The sequence below is a fragment of the Aquarana catesbeiana genome, linkage group LG02 (assembly GCF_042186555.1).
Source record: "Aquarana catesbeiana isolate 2022-GZ linkage group LG02, ASM4218655v1, whole genome shotgun sequence".
NCBI lineage: Eukaryota > Metazoa > Chordata > Amphibia > Anura > Ranidae > Aquarana > Aquarana catesbeiana.
Genome location: NC_133325.1, coordinates 100,705,695 through 100,732,234, shown reverse-complemented (window position 1 = coordinate 100,732,234; position 26,540 = coordinate 100,705,695).

Below are 26,540 nucleotides of genomic sequence, written 5' to 3'. Positions count from 1 at the left end.
ATGCAGCATTCCCCTTTACATCAGTGTTGCCCTTGCAGTGTAAATGGGAATCCTGCAGACTCTGATATATGGGGTAACTCTGTGCTGGCTGGGTTACATTAACCTGGCCTTCATGTAAATGCAGAAATACGCATGTAATATATAATATATTTGTAATATATATATATTTGATTAAAGAAGGGGGGGCGTGGCGACCGGACTCCAAGATGGACGCTTAGCCCAGGAGCTCCGCTCGCCCACCGGAGATAATCCGCCAGCATCAGAGCCCACCAGCACCATCCACGGCTCCAAACACTGCCATCTGAGTGCCAAATCCCCGCGGATCAAGAAAAAGATGCCACGGCACCGAAAAACACCACAGCAGCCGCAGAAGATGACAAGCTATTATGCCTCGCGCGGGCCTCAACAAAATGGCGGCGGCGCCAGAACTGACAGGCCGGACCAGGGATCCGGACGGAACAGCGGAGCGGAGGCATCAGCGGCTTCCTCCTGCCTGACCAACCCTCCCAGCGAACAATCCTCGGGCCCCTCTACCCCCACAACACGCAGCCCGGCAAAATCGCGGCAGCGGAGGGACTCACCAGTCAGATCACAGGCCGATCCGGCCATGGAGGTAAGCGGGCCTTCCAGCACTACAGGCCAGAGCGTTAAGGGCCGGGATCCTATCACAGATTTCCCCACAGCAGATAGGCCAGTGTCAGATACATTAATGAAAGATATGCTGCTGTCCCTGCGCTCCTCACTGCAGACAGATCTGATGAGAGGAATCACTGAATGCCAGAGGGAAGTGCAGACGCTAGGCCGCAGAGTGAATCAGGTAGAACACAAGATGGAGGAGTACACCTCATCTTATAATGTTATGGTAGAAGCGCACTCAGCACAAGGGGAGGACATCTTATGGCTAAAAGATAAAATAGCAGACCTTGAGGACAGATCCAGGAGGAACAACCTCAAAATGAGGGGGGTTCCAGAATCTGTCCCCCCTTCTCAGCTTCTGCAATATGCCCAGGCCTTTTTTTCCACTTTAATACCTGAGGCGACTGCATCAGACCTTCTAGTGGACAGGATCCACAGGGTACCTAAACCATCGTTCCTCCCAGATGACACACCTAGAGATGTCTTAATGAGAATACACTACTACCACATAAAAGATCGTATTCTGCAAGTTTCCCGCAAACAGGAAAATATTCCACAACAGTATGCCGCCATCAGAGTGCTGCCTGACTTGTCTAGACACACTCTGCAACGCCGCAGAAATTTATTGACCATCACAAAAGCCCTGAGAAACCACAATATCTTGCACAAATGGAAGTACCCTGCTACCCTGTCGATCACTCACAATGGCCAAACCATCTCGGTGTCTACCTTAGAAGAGGGACTTAAGGCTTTAAGGAACTGGGGCATAATATCTGACCAACCAGCACAACATGCGCAACCTCAGGGACTGACCCCTATACAGAACGAGTGGCAAACCGTCTCATACAAGCGCTCATCCAAGAAAAGCAATGGTGGAAGCTCATAACACTCCACACAGATATAATTCAGTTTATCTCCAGGGAAGAGCTTAGGATTAACTCTTACCTACACCCCAGTCAACCAGTAGCAGTTACAACTGCACAGGGATCAATTCATGGATCCATTTCTTATCAAACCCCTGTTGACTTTCTGTTTTTTTTCTCCTTGTTTTTCTGCACCCTTTGTTTTTGATATACACAGTTTTATCCACGAAAGTAACGGACCAGTCAAGACACACGAAGAAATGAAAAGACCTACCTTTCATCATCAACCCACAAGGATCTCCCCCTCAACCGGGCGCAGTGAGTACATCTACTACATCACTCCACAAAACCACAAGTACCTATCACAATGACGATAACATGCCTTTCAATTAATACCCGGGGACTAAATCACCCAGCTAAACGATTCTCCTTGTGGAAGGAAGCTAGCACACACAAAGCGGACATTCTTTGTGTCCAGGAAACCCACTTCCAATTACATAATGCTCCTCAATGTAAGCACAAAAACTACCCAATCATATATATGGCCAATACACCAAATACCAAAAAAGGAGGTGTCCTAATGGCTTTCAAGGACTCGCTATCCATACAACCTAAAGATGTCTTTACTGACGCTGGAGGCAGGTACATCATCTTCACAGGAGACATTAATTCCAAACCATACACAGTGATCACACTGTATGCTCCGAATACACGCCAAGTCAGATTCATCAAAAAAGTCCTACACAAAGCAAATTCCATGAAATATGGTAACCTATTAATATGCGGGGACTTCAACATAACCTCAGATCCGACACTGGACACATCATCAGGCCAGTCAAAAGGAACCCTATCCCTTCAGTCCATACTCCACCAAGAGGAACTATACGACATATGGAGATGCTTACACGCCTCGGAAAGGGACTATACCTTTTTTTCCAACAGGCACTCTTCTTACTCCAGAATAGACATGTTTTTAACAGATAAATGGCTCCTGCAAAACGTGAACATGTCTAAAATACATGAAATTACATGGTCTGACCATGCAGCCATTTCCCTGTCTATTGTAGAGAAGGGAGTCTCCTCCTCACCACCCATCTGGCGTTGCAACACCAGACTATTCCAAGATAATAAATATCACAAAATCTCCCAACATATACAAAATTTCTTTTCAGAAAATGAGGGCTCTGTGGATGATCCATTTGTAGTATGGAGCGCTCACAAGGCCTTTATGAGAGGAATCCTGATCCAATTGGGAACTAGAGAAAAAAGGAGGCGAACTCAGCAGCTGAACACTATTATTGCAGACATACACCTTATAGAAACTCAAAACAAAATATCCCCATCCACAGCACTTATCGACAAACTCAATTCTCTTAGAGAACAACTCAGAACGCTCCTAACTCAACAATATGACAAACACTTAAAATACCTACGACAAAACTACTATACCAATGCTAACAGGGCAGGTAAATACCTAGCGAATAGACTGAAAGCGGCACGCACCAGAACTAGAATAGCATACATCCAACACCCTACGCTAACACACAGAATCACAAATCCACAAGAGATAGCGAACCAATTCGCTACATACTATAGCTCACTATACAATTTACACGAAGATGCACATACACCACACCCAACTATAGACAAAATAAATTCTTTTCTGGAGCACCTAAACCTTCCAGCCCTCTCTGACGATCACTTAGAACACTTAAATGCTCCGATAACACACAGAGAAATTGAAATGACAATACATACACTTCCAAATGGGAAATCCCCAGGCCCGGACGGATTCTCTAATGAATACTTTAAAATGTTTACCAATATTCTATCTCCACACATGACAAAAATCTTCAATAAAGCTGCTGAGGTTGCCTCCTTTCCACAGGAAATGCTAAAAGCACATATAGTGACTCTACCAAAACCGGGTAAGGAACCTAACACACCAGCTAACTTCCGACCCATATCACTGCTGAACTCCGACACAAAAGTATACGCGAAACTACTAGCTAAGCGACTAACACGCATATTACCTAATCTCATTACGAGAGACCAGATGGGCTTTGTGAGAGGGAGACAAACTTCGGACGCCACTAGAAGGATTATTAATGTGATAAACCATGCTGAAAAGACTCGAACGCCTTCTCTGCTGCTATCCATTGACGCAGAGAAGGCGTTCGATAGGGTCCACTGGATATATATGGAACAAACATTGCGGAAGTTTGGATTCAAAGGCCCAATTCTGCAAGCTATTATGGCATTATACTCTTGCCCGTCAGCACAGGTGTACTCTGCGGGGTTCCTATCCGCAACCTTCCAGATCAAGAATGGAACCCGACAGGGGTGCCCCCTATCTCCTGCAATTTTTAATTTGATGATAGAGCCGTTAGCTGAATCCATACGCTCCCACCCTTTGATAACAGGCTTCCAGTTTGGGTCAGTAAAACATACCATTAATCTATTCGCAGACGATGTAATCCTGCTACTTACTAAACCCTCCATATCTTTAATACAGGCCCATAAAATCCTCATAGCTTTTGGAGAGATATCATACTATAAAGTCAACTTTACTAAATCTCTCATATTAGACATGGGTATCTCACCAAATACCCGAAAATCGCTACAAGCAAAATTACCATATATGTGGAGTAAAGGAAATATCACATATCTGGGAATCACACTCACAAATAAAATATCCACAATAATAAAAGCCAATGTATTACCACTCATTAACAAACTGGAAGCCCAAACCAAAAACATGTCCAACAGCGAAGTATCTTGGTTAGGCAGAATTACAGCTTACAAAATGATGTTATTGCCACAAATACTATACATATTTCGCTCTCTACCACTGTCTATCCCTCAACACCTATTAAAAAATATAGCGAATATTGCTTGGAAATACATATGGAAAGGAAAAAAAGCTAGATGTTCACGAAATAATCTCACATCACATAAGCAAGCGGGCGGAGCAGGTTTAGTGGACATACACGACTACTATTGGGCAGTACGCCTTGACCAAATCAAACACTGGTTTCAAACAACTGACACACCATTATGGGTGGACATTGAAAAAACGACAGCACCAATGAACAATCTACCCCTACTACTCATGACAGACGGGTGGATACCGTGGGACACAAAAAAACTGCCTCCTACTACGCAAATCTCGTTAAAGGCGTGGAGAGTTATACGGGAACATACGTATAAAGACAAACAAGAAATACAGTATAATATACCCTTATCGTTCTTGGAAACAAAAATCCCAATGCTGACAACCAAAGACCTGTCAAGAAAGGGCATACTACACATATCAGACCTATATAATGGCACACATCCCAAATCTGTGGAGCAACTCATGACACAATACCATCTTCCAAAGAATTCACAGTTTACGTGCGTAAGAATTGTAAACTTCCTTAAATCTAAGCCTACACCTACCATACACCTTCCGAGCAATATTTGGAAATTTTACACCACAACCAAACAACATACAAAAGGAATATCTTTCTTCTATAATATCACCAAAGACAAACTCACATTTGCCAAAACTACTGCAATGAAGAAATGGGAAGAAGAACTAGGTATATCAGCCTCAGATGAACAGTGGCAACAAGCCTTTAGAGCAATACACAAGGCTTCCCACTGCATTAAGCATTGGGAATTAACTATTAAAATGGCCAATAGATGGCACTACACCCCATATAGAATAGCGAAATTCTTCCCGGGAACATCCCCAAATTGCTGGAGAGCCTGTGGGCAAATAGGCAATTTACTGCATATGCTTTGGTGTTGTCCTGCTGTTAAATGCATTTGGAACCAAGTGTTTAAATTGATTTCCACGTTAACGGGAGTAATATCTCAACCAGACCCAGCGCTGGCAATATTGCACCTGAACATAGAAAAATATCATATAGACTTTAGACCAGTCGTAACTCATATTTTACTTGAAACACGCTTAACGATATTACGAAATTGGAAATCCACCAATGCCATTAACCTATCAGACATAACCAAAGCAGTTCATAGAAATTACACTTTCGAGCGCCTCTTAGCAATAAACTCTTTACAATGCAAAAAATTTGATAAACAATGGTCAATATGGTCCAAAAGTTAATGTTTTTATTGATGGTTCTGTTTCTATTAACGTTTGACTAATGAAAACAAGAAAAACACAACGCACAGTGAACATACTCTGCTTATGTTAAATGTTTACATGCCTCTTAAACAACTAATTAACTAAATGAAAATTTCTGAGAATGTATATCACCGGATTGTATACAACCTGAATGTGTATATCACTTTTCTCCCTTCCTTTTATGTTGTAAAACATATTCTTTTCTAAAAACTTCAATAAAAACCATTGAAAGAAAAAAATATATTTGATTAAAGAAGAATTGGTTAGAGAAAATTCTATAAACAGTGAATTCATAGTTCATAGAATTTAAAACTCTTAATATATGCAATTTATACAGTTAATTTTTATCGCTTAAATAATTTTTCCCATTATGGGTGTCAGTGGGGCCTCGTGTCTCAGATTTGCCTAAGGGGCCACACAAAGCCTAGAGCCGCCTCTGTATGGCTTCTTGCTATCTTCAAATGGGACTTCTTATGGCTTTCTTTCAACAATGGCTTTCTTCTTGCCACTCTTCCATAAAGGCCAGATTTGTGGAGTGCACGACTAATAGTTGTCCTGTGGACAGATTCCACCCCCTGAGCTGTGAATCTCTGCAACTCCTCCAGATTTACCATGGGCCTCTTTGCTGCTTCTCTGATTAATGCTCTCTTTGCCCGGCCTTTCAGTTTAGGTAGACGGCCATGTCTTGGTAGGTTTGCAGTTGTGCCATACTCTTTCCATTTTTCGATGATAGATTGAATAGTGCTCCATGAGATGTTCAAAGCTTGGGATTTTTTTTAATAACCTAACCCTGCTTTACACCCTGCTTTTACTTCTCTACAACTTTATCCTTGACCTGTCTGGTGTGTTCCTTGGCTAGTGCTGTTTGCTCATTAAGGTTCTCACATAACAGCTGTATTTATATTGAGATTATATTACACACAGGTGGACTCTAATTACTAATTAGGTGGCTTTTGAAGTCAATTGGTTCCACTAGATTTTGGTTAGGGGTATCAGAGTAAAGGGGGGCTGAATACAAATGCACACCACACTTTTCACATATTTATTTGTAAAAATATTTGAAAACCATTTATCATTTTGCTTCTACTTCGCAATTATGTGCTACTTTGTGTTGGTCTATCACATAAGATCCCAATAAAATACATTTACGTGTTTGGTTGTGACGTGACAAAATGTGGAAAATGTCAAAGGGTATGAATACTTTTTCAAGGCACTGTTCATTTCCCATGATGCTCATGCACGCTGTAGTGTAGCTGAGCATTATGGGATATGTAGTTCCAAAACATCTGGGGTGGCAAGGTTGGCCATCATTGATCTAAGAGGACCGGAGCGACATCATGACATCACTTCTGGTCTAGGGCGGAAGTAAACAATTTTCTTTTTTCTTAAAGCAAAAGATACATTTGTTTTATCTTTTGCTTTCAAAGGTAGAGGAGAAATTTGGGGTCTTATTGACGCCAGATCTCTCCATAAAGAAGACCTGCCATCCTTTATTTTTAATTCTTCTATTTTATTTCTTTACATTCCTTGTAATAGGAATACAAGTGATTTAAAAAAATTTAAAGGAGCAGTGTGAAAATAAAAATAAATAAATAATAATAAAAAATGTAAGCGCCCCCATCCCTCCATGCTCACGTGCAGAAGCAAACACATACATAAGTTGCACACGCATATGTAAACGGTGTTTGCACCACACATGTAAGGTATTGCTGTGAACATTACAGTGAGAGCAATAATTCTAGCACTAGACCTCCTCTGTAACTCTAAACAGGTAACCTGTAAAAAAATTTTAAAGTGTCGCCTATGGAGATTTTTAAGTATCCGTAGTTTGTCACCATTCCACGAGCATGCGCAATTTTAAATTGTGACATCTTGGGTATCTATTTACTCACTGTAACATTATCTTTTAGATTTTACAAAAAAATGAAATAATATTATTAAAGTGTATTCTTCCAAATAATTGAAAAAACGCAAATAACATGTGACATAAAAAACAACAACGATCGCCAGTTTATTTTCTAGAATCCCTGCAAAAAAAGAAAAAAAAAAAAAAAAAAAAAATATATATATATATATATATATATATAATGTTTGGGGTTCCAAGTAATTTTCAAGCAAAAAATACTGCTTTTGTCTGTAAACAAAAAGTGCCAGAAAAGGCTGGATCCTTAAGTTGATTTAAATATTATATTTAAAATGCTTATTGCTACAATTATATGTTACTAAATAAAATCCAAGTGCTGCTGTGATGATGAAAATGTTAATTATATCAACAAGCAGCTTGGGTTCTTGTACCTTCCTATAGAACCCTGGCGCAGTTCATAATGTCATGTTCCGGTTCATAATATTATGTTGTGGTATTACGTAAAATGCTTTTCCCTTTACGCTGCTGCTAATCACAGTGTGGTGCTGCACAGTTGGGAATCATGGATGAAAGTACAGATTAAAATGTCAATTTTTGCTATTTTAGAATGATTATTGTAATCATTCTAAAATCTACCACATAGGCAGAACAGTGCTGGCTATAAGCAGAGTCGTCTGATCCATATCTCCTTTTCTTTTTTAATGAACAGTAAAGGAAAAAATTTGTACTCTACAGGAACCAATCAATGATTCTGTTATCCTATAAAAAAAAAAAAATGATTAGTTAGTAATGTGTTAATAATGCATGTAGCATCATCATTATTTTCAATATCTCTTTAACCACTTGAGCCCCGGACCATTATGCTGCCTAAGGACCAGAGGTCTTTTTCCAATTTGGCACTGCGTCGCTTTAACTGCTAATTGCGCGGTCATGCAATGCTGTACCCAAACGAAATTTGCGTCCTTTTCTTCCCACAAATAGAGCTTTCTTTTGATGGTATTTGATCACCTCTGCAGTTTTTATTTTTTGCGCTATAAACGGAAAAAGACCGAAAATTTTGAAAAAAAATGATATTTTCTACTTTTTGTTATAAAAAAAATCCAATAAACTAAATTTTAGTCATACATTTAGGCCAAAATGTATTCGGCCACATGTCTTTGGTAAAAAAAATGTCAATAAGCATATATTTATTGGTTTGCGCAAAAGTTATAGCGTCTACAAACTAGGGTACATTTTCTGTAATTTACACAGCTTTTAGTTTATGACTGCCTATGTCATTTCTTGAGGTGCTAAAATGGCAGGGCAGTACAAAACCCCCCCAAATGACCCCATTTTGGAAAGTAGACACCCCAAGGAAATTGCTGAGAGGCATGTTGAACCCATTGAATATTTATTTTTTTTGTCCCAAGTGATTGAATAATGACAAAAAAAAAAAAAAAATTTACAAAAAGTTGTCACTAAATGATATATTGCTCACACAGGCCATGGGCCTATGTGGAATTGCACCCCAAAATACATTCAGCTGCTTCTCCTGAGTATGGGGATACCACATGTGTGGGACTTTTTGGGAGCTTAGCCGCGTACGGGGCCCCGAAAACCAAGCACCGCCTTCAGGATTTCTAAGGGTGTAAATTTTTGATTTCACTCTTCACTGCCTATCACCGTTTCGGAGGCCATGGAATGCCCAGGTGGCACAAAACCCCCCCAAATGACCCCATTTTGGAAAGTAGACACCCCAAGCTATTTGCTGAGAGGCATGGTGAGTATTTTGCAGACCTCACTTTTTGCCTGACAGTTATGCGTTTAGTGTTTTGTAAGTGACAGTGATCGATCGATACTGCACTTGGGCTGGGCCGGGCGGAGGGGCAAAACGCAGGTGCTAGCAGGTATCTGGGCTGATCCCGCTAACACTGCGTTTTTGGGAACCCTAAACTGCTGGGGACGCTAGTATAGATCTGATCGGATCAGATATTGATCCGATCAGATACTATACCACTAAGGGAGGCGTATGCTGCGTGCGTGGGTGTTAGCGGTACTGGCGCTAATCTGACGCTGCCTGGGGCGACGCATATCACCGCCGGGCGATCAGGGGGCTAAACCTTTATTCGGTAATAAACGGCGGGTGCCCTGACACTATAAAAAATAAACAAACTAACCAGCGTCACCCGTAACAGTTATACGGTGATCAGTGGTGAAAGGGTTAAGTAGGGGGCCATCAAGGGGTTAAAACATTTATTCGGTAGTATATGGGGGTCCCTGTCGCTATAAAACGCTGACGGCGAACCTAAATATTTAGGTCCCTAACTAGCGTCACCAGCGACACTAATACAGCGATCAGAAAAATGATCGCTTAGCGACACTGGTGACAGGGGGTGATCAAGGGGTTAAAACTTTATTACAGGGGGGTAATACTAACTGTCCTAACACTGTAACTGTCACAAACTGACACCAATGCAGTAATCAGAAAAAAAAAAAAAAACTGCTGGTGTCAGTTTGTGACGGGGGGGGGGTGATTGGGGGGGATCAGGGGGGGATCGGGGTGTTTTGTGTGCCTGGCATGTTCTACTGTGTGTGCGTAGTGTTGTGCACTCACATACCTGTCTTCTCTCCTCGGGCCGGAATGGAAATTACCGAGCCGAGGAGAGATGACATCATTTCCTTTGCTGCTGTTTAGCATACAGCAGCAAAGGAATGATGTGATTGGCCGGCGGCGATCGCGAGGGGGGGGCCACGAACGGATGGCCTCCCCCTCACCTCCGATCACCGTGGGACAAAAGACGACCGCCTCGGGCACCGAGGGGGGGGTCCGATCGGACCCCCCACCCGCGGAAGGCAAATCACGTATATGTACGTGATTTTGCCTGTCCGTGCCACCTTGCCGACGTAAATCGGCGTGAGGCGGTTGTCAAGTGGTTGAAGAGGCCTTGTCATCACCCAATGCACAGTATAGCAGGTAAATGTACACATACCAATAAGTAAGCCTTATTTTAATTTTTTTTGTCCAGCTGCCCTGAAAATAGTACTTCTATTTTAAATCACTCTGACACTTTGACAGCCTTTGCAGCTAACTCAAGGTTTCACTGGTCCTTTACAGTACCTTGGTTAGACACCTTTCACACTCACCAGTAACCGCGTTAGCGGTAGCGTGGCTAGTTTTAGCGGTGCTTTACCGTCATTTACCGTCAGCAGCGGTTTTGGGGTGCTGTTACCTCCCCGAGCGTCCGAATAAAGGGTTAAAAGCGCCCGTGTTGCAGCGCTGCCGAATCGCTTTGCAGGCGATTCAGCAGCGCTGCCCATTCATTTCAATGGGCAGGGCTTTTTGGGAGCGGTGTATACACCGCTCTCACACCACCCCTAAGATGCTGCTTGCAAACCTTAGCACCCCAGGTGTTTTGGAATAAAATTTTCCATGATGCTCAACTACACTGCAGAGTGCATGAGCATCATGGGAAATGTATTTTCAAAACATCTGGGGTGCCAAGGTTCACCATCACTGCCCTAATCTATCGAAAATGTGCTCATGTGGCAGCTTTAAATATACATAAACTAATCCTTAAGTTTAACCACCTATGCCATACACTAACCCTAACTTGTTCTCTTGCTTAACACCTAGCACTTCATTAACTCATACAGGACACTTGTCAGACACCTGAAGCATCAGCATAGAAAGCTACCAGTCCTTTGCCAAGATCCAACAGTGCCAAGATCTTGGTTCTGGAAAGCAAAGATGTGAAGTCACAGCTTTCTTTATGAGCTGAACCAGCCATATTATGCAGCAGACTTAAAACATTTTCTCTGCTGCCAGCAAAAATATGGGAAGCCTTGTGAGCTATGGATTTATACCTTCTGGTGTTATGTACAGTTTAATGACAGTTGGCAGCCATCATAGTGACAGCCTGTCTCAAAACATTGTTCCTTGCTGGGCTGGCTGCATTTAAATAGGGATATTTGTTCATGTTTTGCTTTTAAGTCTTATAATTCTCCTGTGCTATGTAATATAATTGTTAAACTCTAACCTATAACTATCCACCAAATACCTAAAAATTCATGCAATGGCAAATCTACCCCCTATTAGCATAGGAGTTTATTGCATCTTTGCTTCCATCAATGTTATTTTAGTTCCGACAGAGTGACACATATGGAAATGAAGAAATGACTACAGTGTCAAACTCCCTCTTAAATGTATTCTGTACACCTCTGACATGTTGCTATAATTAGATTGTCAGTACTGCGTTCCTTTGCACTGTGAGAAGTGAGGAACAAAACAGGATTCTAAACACCGCCACAACTGGAGTGAAAACACCGTTCCTTCTTGCCAAGCAAAACACAACAAAGTACTTGCTATGTACGCATTTTGCTGCTGTGAAACAATTTATGGTATGGAATGCTTCCTCATCAAATCACCATACCCTGATAAAGCATGCTCAGATTAAAGTATATTGAGGATGATTTTAATAACAATGATAGCAATAATAATAAGGACAATAATAGTAAAGACATTGCATTACTGTAGGTTTAGAACACAGGCAAAAACTGGCACTGTTTTACTTTATTTTTGCATTTTATTGGCTCCTATACCTTATTATTATTCTAGATCAGCCTTTCATAACCTTTTTTACCCAAGAGGAACCCTTGAAATGATTTTCAGGTCTCAGGGAACCCCTGTTAAAATTAATTCATTAGAAAGAATGGGAAGAGTGGGGAGAATACCCACTTACAGTGGTGCCGATGGTGTTGCCAAGGGGCTTTAGACCTAGAATCATGCAGACACTATAAAATGAGAGGTCAATCAGTAACAGCTCAAGGAACCCCTAGCAATCCCTGGAGAAACCCTAGGCTTCCATGGAACCCTGGCTGAGAATGGCTGTTCTGGATCATTGGTGCCAGCAGGTAAGCTTATATGAAAGTTGATCACACTGCATATGAGGTAGGTAGGTAGGGAGGCACTGATATTTCCCATGAATGATGGATTAATCAATTTTACCTCCCCCTGCCCTCCTTAATTGAAATACAATAAACACGCAGACTGCTCGACATGAATTTACTGTACTTGGCCACAGCAGATTTGGGGAAATTCACCCTCTCTATTTGTCCTGTTTACCATTATCATTGAAAGCGAAAGTAAGAAAAAATCCCAAATTTTGGGTTGTTCCCAGAAATATATATAAAGGGGAAATCTTCCAATGGGGACGCTAGTTATGGTGACCTGGGGACCCCCAAAGAATCTCCTTAATTTTCAGGGTTTTCCTCCCACTTCCTGTTTGGCTATAGTACAGGAAGTGAAGGAAAATTTTAGCAATGGGACACAGATGGCGAAAAAAAATCTGACAGGGTTAGAACCCTCCCTTACGCCGCGTACACACGACCGGTCTTTCCTTCAGAATAGACTCTAAAGGACTTTCCGACAGAGTTCCGCTGAAACTGTCTTGCCTACACACGATCACACCAAAGTCCGACCGTCTAGAACGCGGTGACATACAACACGTACAACGGGACTAGAAAAAGGAAGTTCAATAGCGATGAGCCAATAGTTGCCGTCTCGTATTTGCTTCAGAGCATGCGTCGTTTTTGGTCCATCGGAACAGCATACAGACGAGCGGTTTTCCCGATAGGAACTGATTCCGTTGGAAAGATTTGAAACATGTTCTATTTCTAGGTCCGTCAGAATTTTAGAAAGCAAAAGTCAGATGAAGCCCACACATGATTGGAATGTCCGATGGAATGATTCCGTCGGACCATTTCTGCCGGAAAGTCTGGTTGTGTGTACGCGACATTAGTCTATCCAAAATGAAAAAAAAAGGTTTGCCTATAGTTCTACTTTAAGTTTTTCTTATATAAAGCTTGTAATATTTCTATACTGGTGTGCGTTTATATACTGATAGCTAGTTTTATAAGCTGGTTGCAGTAGTTATTTTGCTTCCAAATAGTTTAATTAGATTACTGGTTAATTTCTTAAGAAGGGAATCCCCTCTTTTCACAGAGGCCCTGTCATGGGTGGAGGTGCTGCCAACTTTTATATCAATCCTCCTTTAGCGAAGGTTCTGGTTCTCTTATTTACCTGCAGGTTTATCGCAATATCCTGTTTGTGGAGGACCATTTCTCACAACCCCCCCCCCCCCAAAAGATGGCTACAATAGCATATATCTTCATTATGTATTGAAGATGGTGACAAAAAAGCATTTTAACAACAGGATGTCCATTATCTAAGGGATGATAATGAGTTTTAACTATGCTGAATTATTAAGTATAATTTTCTTTCATTAAGGTCCCAACAAAGTGCATTTCCATACAAATGGCTATTATTTCACATTTTCATAACACAGTAAGGCTAACAAAGGTTTTTAGGAGGTGATGTAAAAGTCCATTTATCAGTACTGAGGAAACAACACTTCAATTTTATGATTCTAAATGAGTCTGTCACTTTGTAGCAAATGACAATAATGCCACGTACACACGTTTGGATTTTCCGATGGAAGATGTTCAATGGGAGCTTTTTGTCGCAAATTCCGTGTGTAGGCTCCATCGGACATTTTCCATCGGAATTTCCGAAACACAAAATTTGAGATCTGGATCTCAAATTTTCCGACAACAAAATCAGTTCTCGTAAATTACGATTCCGACGCACAAAGTTCCAATTTTTTAAATCTTTTAATGCAGCGCATTCTCTTCTTCTTTAGAATGCTAGAATAATGAAGTTGTTTTGCTGCTGATATTCACACAGAGTTCTGAAAAAATTATTTCTTTATTATTTCTCGTGATCTTCTGAATATTTTATTTTTTGTTTTTCATCAGATCTCCATAATAATGTATTTAATTTTTGTTTATAGTTTTTTTTTTTTTTTTTTTTTTAATGAAGATCTCCTTGTTTTTTTTTTGTTTGTTTTTTCTAGTGCTCTAGTATTTTTTTAACCTCAAGGTGGTTGGTGTTGGTGTCCCTTGTTAATTTGACATTGTCTTTTTGAAATGTACCTGCCTACTTACAAACAAACTGTCCTTTTTGAAGTAAAACACATAGGCAAGCATTTGTGAATACAAAATAGCCATTTATTATGGGTCAGAATCAAATAAAGTGAAAGGCAACACTGGAGAAACTTGCAAAATTGGCAAAGCTTTTGTACCCCAGGGCACACATCAACTATTTTACAGCCAAAATTGGTGGCATGAGGAGTCCATATAATAGTGAGCACAATCTGGTCCCGGACTACAAGAGATCAGGAACAGCAGCAGATGACATGTATGGCCCCAGGCTGTGGTTATACCACAGCCTGCGTCTTTTGTCAGACTAGACTGAACCCAGGCCATCACTTTCTTGTCTTACTTCCACTCTTCCTTCCAGGCTTCCTTCCAGGCTGTGGCTGTGGTGTTGGAGGTGTGGCAGGAGGTGAAGGAGGATGGTCCAACTCACACAGGTGTGTTTTGGTTGTGAGTTGTCCCTTCAACCCCTTACTTAGGGTCGTATACATAATTTCCTCACAGATGAGGCATTGGCCCTCCTACATTTCCTGCATTTTGCTGGTAGTCATGCAGTCAAAGGCCTCTTGAGGAGTGGGGGTGGCTGTGAGGGCCGCCTTAGCCTCCCGAATCAGCCCAAGCGCTGTCTCCCTTCCTGAGCCTTTTGGTTGGTAGGCGGAGGGTAGGGACCTGGGATTCTGTCAGGCTACTAGTGAGCCAGGCAACCTCCTGGCTGCCACATTCCACAGCCTGCTCCTGGCTGCCACATTCCACGCCCTTCTCCTGGCTTTATTTCCTGTGTATGAAAAAGGGACATGGTTTTAGTTTTTTGTTCATCAATCACACACAATTTTCAGCTCATGACTGTTGCAAATTGAATGTTAACAAATAGAAAAGACTATCATTCTGACCCCTGCATTTTTCATTCTTGTCCCAAATATTTTTGGCCACTACTGTCTATTGATATGTAAAACACTTTATTAATTCAGCAATTAGTGATCAATAATAACATCTAGTTAACATCATTAATTTTAGGACCAGAAATAAACAATGCTACACCTGACTCATGCTGGGTTCCTCCACTTCTTCCTGGCTGGAAGGCCCAGGTTGGACGTCGGATGCCGCAGCTGGGGTGGAAGGAAGAGTGGAGAGTGATTGCCTGACTTCAGTCTGGTCTGACAGAAACTGCAGTTTCTCATAGTACCACAGCCTGGGGACATAAATGGCATCTGCTGCAGCTCCTGATCTCATGGAATCCTGGACCTTATTGCATTCCCTATTATATGTGCTCATCAGGCCACCAATTTTGGCTTTTAAATAGGGGGTGGGGACCACCGGTTTCACCAACTCCAGCAGTTTCTCCAGCGCTGCCTGCCTCTTTTGTTTATGATTATAATGTGGATGTTTCACCTGCCACAGACAGGGCAGCTCCCTATCCTTGTCTATGAAAAGGAGGAGGAAGTTGTGATCATTGAAGCCATCCATTTCCTCTGCAGAACACAACACAAGACAAACCCTAATGTCAGGCTAAACTCTCCTAATCTTGTCCCAATATAGGCCTCAATCTATAAGCAGTATAGACCACTGATGCCCCAAGTTCAAGTTGTACCTTCGTTCTAATCTGTGAGCAGAGGAAGGAGTATTGGAAGCGCCGATCATTAGAACGAAGAAAAAAGAGAAAGTCTGGGAGCTACTCCCTAACATGAGACACCTCCATCCCTATAATGCACAAAAGAACAGAAAATTCGCCCGTGGGACTTTAAATGAAGTGTCCATGGTGATCACATATAAATAGAAATATAGTATAGAAATAACAAAATTTATTGAAATAAATATCATCCGGTACAAGTCATAAGCATAGGTGACAATTACATAGGAACAGCAACATGATAAAATGGTCCTAAAAACATAACCATCATGACATAACATCAAAATATGAAAAGTACAGATATACATAATACATCTCTAACCCGATGCGTTTCGCAAGATCTCCACGCTTCATCAGGGGCTGATGTGTATATCTGATGTCTGTAATAACAAGTAAAAAATGTATTGGAGTATAGTTTGTAATTAGACAACAACATGAACCCAGAGCTAGTAATCCAATACCTACTTGTCAGGCACTTGACCCTAAAGGGGGGCAGCCCCAGGCAGGGGGTAGCAGGAATACATCTCCCCCGGGAGCTGAGGGGGAGGAGACCACGAAGTGGAGGTCCAGGACAAGGCACAGGGCAGGCATGGCAAATGAATGGAGAGAAGAAAGATGGACCCGACTGTCACCCATGATGATCTCTACCAGATCATACTGGTAGGCATCACTATTATACTCACATCCATACATGTCACCCCACCAGTGTACCTATCATTCATATACGTACACCCTGGAATATCACTTGTAATTTATTGATATTTATTTTTGTTTATTCACCACTTTTCTTCTTTCTTGTTTGTCTGCATCTCTCCCTTTTCTTCACCTTTGTAGTTTTTCTTGCCTTTTTTCTTTGCCAACTTTCCTCATTCTTCCTTTTTCCTTTCTTTTCTTCTCCTTTTTCTTTTTCCCTTTTTTCCTTTTTCCTTCACTATCCCCCCACTTTTTCTTTTACACTTCCTTTCTTTTCACATCACCCCTTCCCATGCTCTGCAGGACACTCCTGCATTTCCTGTACCCTAGCCTACTACCTTATACTCCCATTACATTGTGACATGAATCATTCAAGTTATACAATACACATATTCATGTACCTTATCATGGTGTACATGCCATGTAGGATCTATAGGTCATTTAGGAGATCGTATTACCCACCACCTCAATATATATATATATATATATATATATATATATATATATATATATATATATATACACACATCTATATATTTCATTATAGGGAGTATGCCCTGCTAGATTCATGGGTAACACTTGGGCTCACATCTTTTTTACCTTTTCTTCGTCTTCTGTTCTGCTCTTGCTTTCCTTTTCATGCTCTGCTGGTCACCCTGCATCTTCCATACTCAAGCATATTACTGCAAATCCCTTTGGATATGGTTACTGCCATTATCTTAGATACATATATTTTTGTTATATTTATTTCATTACAGTGAGTACGCTCTGTAACCATCATGGGTGACAGTCGGGTCCATCTTTCTTCTCTCCATTCATTTGCATTGCCTGCCCTGTGACTTGTCCTGGACCTCCACTTCGTGGTCTCCTCCCCCTCAGCTCCCAGGGGAGATGTATTCCCACTACCCCCTGCCTGGGGCTGCCCCCCTTTAGGGTAAAGTGCCTGACAAGTAGGTATTGGATTACTAGCTCTGGCTTCATGTTGTTGTCTAATTACAAACTATACTCCAATACATTTTTTACTTGTTATTACAGACATCAGATATACACATCAGCCCCTGATGAAGCGAGGAGAGCTTGTGAAACGCGTCGGGTTAGAGATGTATTATGTATATCTGTACTTTTCATATTTTGATGTTATGTCATGATGGTTATGTTTTTAGGACCATTTTATCATGTTGCTGTTCCTATGTAATTGTCACCTATGTTTATGACTTGTACCGGATGATATTTATTTCAATAAATTTTGTTATTTCTATACTATATTTCTATTTATATGTGATCACCATGGACACTTCATTTAAAGTCCCACGGGCGAATTTTCTGCTCTTTTGTGCATTATAGGGATGGAGGTGTCTCATGTTAGGGAGCAGCTCCCAGACTTTCTTTTTTTTCTTCGTTCTAATGATCGGTGCTTCCAATACTCCTTCCTCTGCTCACAGATCATACGTACGATGCACGCGTGTTACGCTTTATATACACTGCGCATGCGTGAAACTCCATCTGCCCCTGATGTTCTTTCTAGTCTATTCCCTGCCCCTTGTGTTTCGGCGCAGTGGGAGAACACATGGCGGAGACAGAGCAAGTGCATGCAGCCAACAGCAGCAACGTTGAAAGCCCGGAGCAACGAACGTCCCGATCCCGGAGGAGATTTAAGGCCTCAAATATGTTCTTTGTAGAGATGGTGGACATCTTGAAGAGGGCCTACTATGATGGGAAGCATGGACCTTACCCAAACCCAAATGTCAGAAAGGCCAAGATCATGACTAAAGTTGTGAAGAGTCTGTGCTGTAATTTTGGGGTATGGCGATCCAAGGATCAACTGAGGAAATGCTGGTCAGACCTGAAATTGAGGGAGCACGATCAGTACAGAAGGATCAAGAGAATTCTTAAAAAAAGTAAGTTGTTGTCAAGTAAGTTTTTGTCGTGTGTTCCTATTGTTATTATTACTTGCATGCTGCTCCATGTGCTTTTCTTTACTGTTATACAGTTTAAAATGGAAACTTTCAGGTTTGTGAGCACAGTAATCGTTCGTAGTAAACATAGTTTGTTTGCCCACTAATACGATGTTTGGGGCAGATCCAGGTTAACTACATTTGTTCATGCCTATTTGTATTAAAAGAAGTTTAGTACATTGCTGTCTAGATTGGTTTGTAACTAGAATGAAATGCAAACTTGATTCAGTGTAAGGAGAGGACACTCAGCAGCTGTTTACACATCTGGACACAGGAGCACTAGTGTGGGACACCAGAACAAAATTTTAGGGTGTCCCAAACAGGTGCTCCAGTGGATACTAGGGGTGTCTCCATGTGTGAAAATTGTACAAAAAAGGTAAGTATTCCAGCTTTAGAAAAAAAAATGTCTTCAGCTTGAAACTCTGCCCAAAAAGACAATTGTACGACACTTCCAAGCAATGTTTCAGATTCCTCTTTCTGCCCTCAAATATCTGTGTGCTAAGTATACCTTTTTTTCACATAGATGAGAAAAGACTCGGGACATCTGAGGACACCAGAGAACCAAAACCTCCTAAAGAAGGGGAAATACCACCAAAACAACCAGAGGATGTGGAGGGAGACATTTATGAAGTTGGTGAAATAGTGACCACAACAGGTGAGTGTCTAAGACCACAGCTTCAGGTAATAGATGGATGCCTGCATATTTTTAATAGAATTATGAAATATTATTAGGTGAGGTGGATGTTGTGGAAGAAGAAACTAATTTCACAAGTGCACATGTCCTCATTGGGGAGATCATGGTGTGCAATTGTGATTTACAGAAGATCAAGGAAGACATCAATGATGTTGAAAAAAGACTCAAAAACATCATTGATGTTTTAGGCAGAATCTAAAATGCACCAAAATACTTCAGTTTGTTGAGATTTTCTAAATATTTTAAAATTTTTTGAAGTCTATTGAAAGCCAAATTTTGAAGATGCACACAATGGGGTTGATTTATTAAAGGCCAAGAGACTGTGCACCTTGGAAAGTGCAATTGCACTCTGCAAGTGTAGTTGCTCCAGAGCTTAGTAAATGAGGTAAAGCTTCACTTTGCAAAGAATACCCAATCACATGCAAGGAAAATAAAAAAAATGCATTTTTGCTTGCACATGATTGGTTGATGAAAGTCAGCAGATCTTCTGCTCATTTACTAAACTCTGAAGCAATTGCTCTTGCTGTGTGCAACTGCACTTTCCAAAGTGCACAGCCTATTTGCCTTTAGTAAATCAACCCCAGTGTGTCAACATGTGCTATCTGCCATCATGGGGTTTCAAGGTACGCGTTTTGTGGGTGCAACTCCTTCCTCACAACTAAAGTAGCTGAGAGGAAGGGGTTGCACCCCTGAAACATGTCCATTGATCCCCCATGATGGGAGCTAGCACATGTTGACATTAGGCATGAGATCAGGAGTGAAATCCCCATTTTGACTCTCAATTTGTGTGCATCTTCAAAATTTGGCTTTCACAGGGGTGACATCACCCCATCTGATGAAGGCAATAGCAACACAGTTTGGACAGTCTGATATTGCCTTCAATTTATCAAAGTTGAACTTTGTAAGTTCCTGAGTTGTGTATTGTTTTATGGTTTTAAACATGCCTGTTTAAAACAAAAAAGGCTATTTGTACTGTCAAATGCAAAATGTTATTCCAAAAATATGTTGGTTTGTTCAAAAGCTCTTTTCTAAAGCACATGTGAATGTGCACAGAGTAAAAAAAATGTACAATCAACAATGTGTGGCTTCTTCTTTCAATGCTCAATAGCAGTTTTGGTACTAAGTTGGTGTTTACAATGGCAATGGGGGTTATTTACTAAAGGCAAATCCACTTTGCACTACAAGTGCACTTTCAGTGCAGTTTCAAGTGCACTTGGAGTGCAAAGTGGATTTTTCTTTAGTAAATAACTCCCACAGTGCTTTATAATTTGCCACAATCACAACATTTTCTTGACTCACAAAAATTCATTCATGGTGCTGAAAATTATGAGTCTTTTTCTCATTAATGCATTACATACATTAACAACAAAAACAAGGTGTGTGTGTGTGTGTAGCAGACCCACAACATAATAGTTCACTGAAGAGCTTGTCACCTCATGTATCAAATAAATTACGTTTGCACTATTGAAGGAAATGGCCAAAAAGAAAAGCCCATTGGAGAACCTAGGAGACAGCTAAAAGAAACACGCAGTAAATCAAAGGAAATCTTATTTCAGTTTAACTAAAAAAATTATTTTTAAAATGTTTCTTAAACATTGTCTGGCATATCAATGGCCCCCCACCCACAAAGCAATCTGGATACTTTTCGCAAACTTTGCGGGTGCTTTGGGGGGGCAAGCCAGGATGGCCAGCTTCAAGAGCCGTCAGATGTGTTGGATCCGGTAATAAGCCGGCCTCAGTCCCAACTGAGGCCACATAGTTTGATGCATTTTTTCTTAAAAAGTTATGTAATATGCAGCATGCAAGAACAATGTGATTGACTTTATATTCCGCCATATTTATTGCAGTGAGGAATAGGCGGAACCGGCTGGCCATTATCCCGAAAGCATTCTCCACCAGCCACATCAGGTGATCACCCAGCCCAAACGCTTCATCAGTGACAAAGACGAACGGGAGTCCTTCCACATTCTCTTCAGCAGGTGGCAATCCCAAGCCACCATTCTGGAGCCATCTGTAAAACTCAGTCTGGGCAATGACTCCACCATCCATCATCGGGCCATTCTTCCCCACATCCACATAGAGAAACTCATATGTCGCCGACACCACCGCCAAAATCACAATACTATTAAACCCCTTATAGTTGTAATAGTATGACCCCGAGTTGGGGGTGGGACTATGTGGACGTGTTTCCCATCAATTGCCCCTCCGCAGTTGGGAAAGTCCCACCGCTGGGCAAATTGGGAAGCTACAGTCTGCCATTCCTGTGATGTTGAAGGAACCTGTGGCGTCAAACAAGAAAGAAAATTAGTAATATTGCACATAACATTGCAAGCAGATTAAACACAAACATTCTTGGCCAACATCAGTATAACATTTATTTTAAGGAGTATTTAAAGACAAAAGTATAAGGTCCACTTATCAGATTCCTCACCCCCTCTGATGGCCCATTGTAAAAATTTTAGGGGGGGGGAATGTTTTGGACAGGTAACCCTCTCCACTTCATTGAGAGCTGAATGCATAAATAATGTGTATTACTTTGGCCAGCCCCTCCTTACTTACACTATTGGCAGACCACTGGACAGGTAAGAAGTGTCATAATAAAATCAAAATAATACACACTGTCCAAATTGAAGGACTTTTTGACATTCTACAATTACCTATCAAGATAATAGGAGAAAAAAACTTTAAACAGTAGCATTTGAAAGCATTCAGGCAGGACCTTTCACTACATGCTTTGGTGAATTCATCCATAAATATGAACACAAAAGAGGTAGGTATAGTGTGTATGGGTTTGGCAAAGTCAGCAGATAGAGGATTGGTATCGGTTGACTTAGCAGTTGGGGGGAGGGAGGGTTCCAAATGATTTTGGGACCCCAAAAAAAAGCCTCTGGCACTCTGCCTGAATTTAAGGACACAAATAACATTTAAAACACATTTTAGGGGGTGTTTAGGGTAAAGCAGTACTATGGAGCAGACAAAATACATTGTTAAGTGACTAGGCTAGGTGTGTATGGGCCCAGGATAGCATTCTGGGGAGGTTAGTGAAGGCAAATATGCATGAAGGATAAAAAAGAAGTTTAAAAACTTCCAGCATGCATGAGGACAAAGAGGACATTCACAGCATATTACAGTCATGGTAATTAGGGAATGATGAAAGAAATACAATACATTAGCAAATATTAAATACATAGAATGTGATGTTAAAGGAGAAATTTTACCTTAATATAGACCTTCTGCAGGACCTGAATGATGGCAGAACAGGTCTCTGGAATAATGAGAGTCTGGGGGGAGATGCTTGTCGAGAAATTGATGTCCTGCAGACTTCTCCCCCTCGCCAAGTACCGCAACGTGGCGACTAGCGCCTGCTCGGGGGTGATGGCTTGCCCCATGCAGGTGTCCTGCTTGGTAATATAAGATGACAGCAAAGCCAACAGACGGTGAAAAACGGGGTCCGTCATCCAGAGCTAATTCACAAAATCATCAGGATTATTCTACTGGATCTCCCGCAACAAAGGCATGAGCAAGAATTGGTTGCGCTGGAGTAACCAATTCTTGGTCCATGAACTCCTCCCCGCCCTGTTCATGGACTGGGCTTGGGTTAAAGTAATAAGAACCCCAACACCATTCCCCTGCATGGCACGAACTCTATGAGGAGTACGTAACTGCAACATGGCTTCAAAATGGTCGACTGGTCAGAACAAACTGAACTATACTATAACTGAACTGTACTATAAAATACGCGCTGAAAAACAAATGCGAACTGACTAGACGTACTGAAAACCAGATACGAACCCACAAGCACAAACTGAAGAGCAGTAACGATCGGAAAAGCACGAGGCTGAAAAGCATGAATCATCTATCATTAAAAACTTCTACTAACACGAGATTAGCAGAAGGAGCCCAAAGGGTGGCTCACTTGGTATTGAACTTCCCTTTTCTAGTGCTAGTACGTGTTGTACATCACCGTGTTCTTGACGTTCGGAATTTCCGACAAGATTTGTGTGACCGTGTGTATGCAAGACAAGTTTGAGCCAACATCCGTCAGAAAAAATCCATGGATTTTGTTGTTGGAATGTCTGATCGTGTGTACGCGGCATAAGGGTAAAATTAGGGAAGAGACTAGACATTCTACAGTTTAATTCTGAAATATTGTTCTGTCCCGTTTTACTTAAAGTGAAAGTACAATCAGATACTGTATATTTTTCATGTTAAGTGAATTCTAAGTAATATACAGTATAAGTGTAATAATCAGGCTCTGGTAAAATGGTCAGCAGATTTTTCAGCCATGGTTTGCAGAAAGCTGCCCTTTAGAATGCCTGTTTGTTTGTTTTTTTGTTTTTTTTTAATCCGGGGCAGATTTTACCTTGAAATACTGGAACAAAAAAGGAAAGATTTCCCCACATTGGGGTTTTTAGGCAGCACAGTAACAGATATAGTCAATGTTGTATGAAAAAATATAACAATTTTATTGGATAATATACCATCAGAGTTAAAAACAATGAGCTCCAGTGGGAATTACTTTAAAAATTGTTGGCTGAACATACATAAGCAGACATTTGTTCATAACAATACTTTAAATCATGAACATTAAACCTGACGCGTTTCAACCCCTATAATTGGGGTCTTCTTCAGAGGATCAGTCTGCTGGGGAGAACACGAAAATAGAGTTGATATACACATATAAGTTCCATTGGTATAAATATAATATTAACTACATTAACTATGCAATACATCAATACAGTATAGTTACCAAATGAATGTATGTCCAACGGAAAACACAGATTCCCACATGGAGATCTCTTTAAAAAAAAAATATGTTGCTTTGCCCTCTTCCCCAAGGGGAGGATTCCAAACACCTCTACCGCCACCGCAACCCAGACCAGGATGGTGAGAAGCAACGTGGCTTACGAGAGGTCACACTTTGAAGCACCGCCCACCAGAGCAGACGACCGGCCGGAAAGCACCGAACCACCTGCGATGAAAAATTTGCAAGGCAAAATAAGTAAAAACCCATAATAAGGTAGTCAGATTTATTCTGTGGACTAAAAAAGCCACTGAGGAATCAAGGTCATCTAAGTTTATAAATGTAATATATATGGCTCAAGCCGAAAGGGTTGCGAACCATATTTATCTGGTATGTGTTTCAAAGTAAATACCATAGAAGGTACATAGCTGCAAGAATATTGGTAAATACTCTATCTGTGCTCAAGAAAAAATGGTGGTGACGGAGTGAAGGAAAAGTGAGAAAGGGTTGAAGAGTGAAATAAAACATGCAGGCTAGGTGTGATAAATTGTAATAAACAACTAAATTGGTGCAAACAAGTGCAAGTGAGTGGAGAGGGGGGGAAAAAGGGGTTGTTTGGGGGTGGTGATGTGAGAACGAAATTGTTACCTCAAAAAGTGCTAGATAGCGCATGTGGATGCATCAAATTGTCCCATATGGCTAGACTGTTACTTGTTAGCCAACCCGGGATTGGTCACAAGCTGTATAAGACTCAAGGGGTTGGTATCCAAAACCTGAGTCAACCAGTCTAAGAACAAACAAAATATATAATTGTAAGGAATATGACCAAACATATTGTTAATAGTCAAAAAAATAATAATAATAATAGGGGTCAATGAGCCCTAATTGTGTGGGGCAAAAAGATGCTATAACAACACATGGCTAAAAGGGTGCACTTACTAAGTGGTCGAGAGTGACAGCAGTAGTGATAACAGGCAGCAGAGGGTGTTTGTAGTTCGCCAGATAAGAAGAGATTGAAGACATGTTACAAGTACCGGTTTTTATACCTATAATTAGGGGGTGTGTGTACCTTGCACCAGTCCATCCAGGTGTGTGCAATCCGCCGATAATCCCATGGCGGGTGGCATGGCGGCCATCATGGCAGCCAAGTGTGGTCTCCCCGGCGTTCCGGAAGAGCGTAGCTCCGAATTCTCGTCATTCTCGCTGAAATCTCACGATGTCTATGACGTCACGTCGCTCGCACGGGGCCCCCCGTTACCTTGAAATACTGTGCCACAACTGAATGCCAAGTGTTTGCCACAAAGTTGTGGCATGGTCCCATTGACTTTGACAGGTATGTTTGGCAAGCGGCACCACCTTCCAAACGTGACCTCCTGAGTTAAATTTGCCACAACGCGAAGCATCATAGTTGTGGCTGGGTGGCCGCCATGTTAATTTGTAGGTTGGCAGTCGGGAGGCTTTACGGGCATTTAACCCGGATTACTGTACTCCCCTGACCGTCCCCTTATCTATTTTTTCATTCTAGAAGAAAAATACCATATTTAGTCAAGCATCACCCCTAGGGTCAGCATCTAATTCTTGTATAGAGATGTTGCTTTAGAGAACACAGCAATAAAATGGCAATGTAAATTCTAGTAACTGTGCATTTCTTGGCTGTATTTGAAAATGTTCTGTTCACAAATGTTCACAGCCTCATGTAGCAGCCTTTCAGTTTGTGACTTGCTACAAATGTAAAATGTTGCAGTCTAATCAATAGGGAAGAGGAGACTAAACAAATGTTTCATCCTGTTAAAGCCAGGTACAAACTACAAGTTTTTTTTTTGTACTGTACAACCCAGCGGGTTGAAGGAAAAAAAAACGTCAGCTCCTGATGGATCCGCTGTACTAATGTCGGATGTACTAATGTCTCCCCCGCTTAGCTATCGTGTTCTGACAGAGGGACGGCCCCCTGCCAGAACACTCCATTCTGCTATTGGCTGACAGCACATGACCTGGAGTGGGTTGGCTGCTGGACAGACTGACATACACAAGGGCTGAATGTCGGACTTTTTTTTTTTTTTTTTTAACCATAATTTTTTTTATTGAAGTTGAAAATGCACGAACACAATGAACAGGTAGATATGTTGTATACATAAGTTGTACATTTGAGGAACAAAATAAACATAATAGACAAAACATTGCTGTTTACAAGGGATCCTAGACATATATTTTGGAATGTCCTCTTAATGAGGAAAAGCCTGTCACCCCTATTGAGAATATACTGTGAGCAGTTTTATAAGAAGTATGCTTAGGAAGCCCGGTATTGATCCCACTGAGGGTCTCATGGGGTCAGTTGTATAATGCATCAAATAATA